This window comes from Myxocyprinus asiaticus, chromosome 29, assembly GCF_019703515.2.
Source record: "Myxocyprinus asiaticus isolate MX2 ecotype Aquarium Trade chromosome 29, UBuf_Myxa_2, whole genome shotgun sequence".
Taxonomy (NCBI): Eukaryota; Metazoa; Chordata; class Actinopteri; order Cypriniformes; family Catostomidae; genus Myxocyprinus; species Myxocyprinus asiaticus.
In genome coordinates this window covers 39,148,437-39,151,922 of record NC_059372.1, presented here as the reverse complement: position 1 = coordinate 39,151,922, position 3,486 = coordinate 39,148,437, and positions in this window count along the sequence as shown.

Sequence of the window (3,486 nt, the reverse complement as noted above, 5' to 3'; positions counted from 1 at the left end):
GTGATTGAGTGAAAACACTGCAGCATGTTCCTAGCAGACACCTGTATATGTAGGGTAAGGCTGAGGTTGGGCTAAGAACAGATGTGAAGATTGTAGATATGAAGGAGAACTGGTTAAACAGGATGACTTGTGAACGAGTCTAACTAGATGAGTAGAAGCCTGTAATTTGAAGATAATCATTGATGGATACAATACAGTTTAGCACACCTTATGATACCTGCTTCATCACACCCCCAAAGTTATTGACCTGGGGGTTGGGGGTGATGGTAAATGAGATTGTAAAAGATGCCACCCATGTCGCCCATGCCTAAATCGGGCACCTGTCCAGGGTGTTTCCCTGCCTTTGGCCCGAGACAGCTGGGATAGGCTCCAGCACTACCCGTGACACTACATAGGACAAATGGCTCTAGAAGATGGATGGATGGATGATACTACCTACCTACCCACATAACTAACTTAAAATTTGTGTGTCAGTTTAGCAAACCAAAAAATAATAAAGAAATCTAAATAAAAATATATATTTATATATTTTTTTAAATCACGTATAAAATGCATAAATATAATGACTTTAATATACATCTTATATGATTAATATGTTTTTAGTTTCTGAATTATTCTGAATTCATTTGAATATTGTTTTATTTATTTCTTTGTGTCTTTGTATAACTGTCCTCACTTGGAATACTATTTTATTATAATAATAATAATAATAAAAAAAATATATATATATATAGTGAAGCAGTTTTGTTTTAAAACATTACTAAAATGTTTTAAACTGGTAACAATAAGGTTCCATTCATACCATTAATTTATGCATTAAGTATTATGAACTAACAATGAACTATATAAATGTTTTTACAGCAACATATACAACTTTTAAATAAAAATTTTTTACTATATGTTTAAATTATCATTAACCAAGATTAATAAATGCTGTAAAAGTATTGTTCACTGTTAGTTCATTTTAACTAATGTCATGGTGATACCAGCATACAGGAATTCATTTTGTTGTCATGTGACTAGAAAAACATAAAATAGGAACTGTCACATAGAGGAACCCTCTAGACCCTAATGACTGTCTCTTAAAAATGTCAGATATTTTTTACCTTTTTATGATATGGCATGGTTAGTTCATGCTGTAAAAGTTTACAACCCCAGAATGAATATATGATGTTCACGATTCAAAAATATTCTTTTTGTAAACTAAAAATAAAAATAAAATACCTTGGAAAAAATGTGTGAAACAAATGTTTGATGTGAACACTCGTATCCAAATCCAAGATGGCTGCCAGTCCTGTCCTTTGTTTGTGTGCCTGCATGTGAGCTCAAAATGTTATTTTTGTTTTATGTGTTTTTATGTATTTTATAGTGACAATCCAGCCAAGGTTAGTGACATTTTACATCTAGTGCTTAGTGGACTCTCTTTTTTCCCCCTCAACAGATAACTGAGTGGAATTTATTGCTGGTGCTGCTTGGTTCTAGAAGATCTAGTGAGCTGGCAGTGACCTGGCTTATGTTAATCACCCAGCCTGCCTATTGGATTGCTATTGATTTATCAGTGACCACACAAGGCTGAATGTAACTGGATATTGCTGGATATTCTTCTGTGTTGTGAGCTCCTGTATAGACCCATGCGGCTGACTCGGTGGATCCTGCATTGCTACTCCATGTGCTTTCTTAACAACTCTTGATCCTGAGGCCAGCAATTGGTTACAACAAAGTCATCTGAGCATTTGTCTCACTATGCTCTGCGGTTTTCTACACAGGCATTATGTATGTGCTGGTTTTTCTATTAATTAAAATGTGTCTTCTTGGTCATGCTGGACTGGATATTCATCGTCTCACTCTCTAAGTCTTATAAATTCCTTGACCAGAGACTCACTTAATCAGCATCATCAAGAAATTCACCCCATGCAACAGCAAAAGCTTTATAACTCCCAAACACAAGCGAGCATTCTGCTGTACCTAGAATCTTTGAAAGCTTTGAATGACGTTCTCACTATGCCAAAGATCTTTGCATTTTATTGCCAGAGACACTGATTATATTACCAATACATGTACTGGGAAATTAAAGTGTATTGTTATGTTGCTACTATTGTTATCTGGGAATGTGCAACCAAACTCTGGACCTATGCAAAATATATGCCAGCAGACTTTAAAATGCACAAGGCCAAAACCAGATCTAATTTTAATGTTAGAAGTCTTCTTCCCAAAATGAACATGATAAAGCTTTGGGTTGTTATAACGGATATGGATATTATGGTTTTATCAGAAACTTGGTTAAAGAAATCAATACCTGATAATGTGATTGGAATTGATGGTTACAATGTTTATAGATCTGATAGAGTTGGTAAAGGTGGTGGAGTGATGATTTATGTTAAATCTAAATTTTGTAGCTCCATATCAGTCTATAACTAAAGTCAGACAGTTTGAGCTGGTTGCTGTTAAGGTGAATATATCTAAAGATCTTCACTTTACTGTCGTTGTCTGTTATAGACCACCGTTAGCGACAAAAGAAGCCCTCTCTTCTCTTTCTGATGCCTTACACAGTCTAATTGACTTTGAATTCATTCTCATGGGTGATCTAAATTGGGATTGGCTTTCCTCTGCTTCTGATTGCATTAAGGAACTGTGTGATTCTTTAAATCTCACGCAATTTATTAATGCTACTACTAGGCTCAATCCAAAAGATCTAAATAAATCCACTCTACTGGATCTCACTATTACAAATGTGCCTCACAAATATACCTCAACAGCAGTATTCTGTAATGATGTCTTTACATTGTGCCATTGCCTGTGTAAGAAAACTTAAAATTACCCAAGTTAAAACCTTGTTATGTTTTAAAAGGTATTTTAAAAGATTTGAAAAACAAGCATTTCTGCATGATTTATACAATAGTGATATTGGTAGAGTCAGTTTAATACATGATGTGGAGTGTGCATGGGAACATTTTTACAATTCTTTCATGTTGATTTGTAATAAGCATGCCCCGATAAAGAAATGTAGGATCTCTGGGAGGTTCAACCCTTGGCTCACAGTTGAATTATCTAACCTGATCAGGGAAAGGAACGTCTCATGGGCCAAGGTTCGAACCACTAACTCCCTTGCTGGTTGGACTTTAGAGTCCTGAGAAAAAAATTTACAAGTCTGAATAAAACATCAAAGTCAGAATATTACTTAAATTTAATTCTGAAAATGTAACCAATCCTACTAAATTCTGGAAACAAATAAATTCATTGTCATGTCTCAATTCCACTCTAGGTCTCCCTGAGCATATTTTGGTGAATTCAACTGAAATTAAGTGTAAAGATGAAATTGTTAGGCATTTTAATGAGCATTTTATTTCAGCGGGGTCTATTCTTAATAAATATGTAGCAGGATTGAGGAGCTCTAATTCTAAATTTATAACATTTTATCATGTATTGATTTACCTAGGGACCCCTTTGTATTTAGACCTATTTCTAGTGTGGAGATCTGTAAAGCGT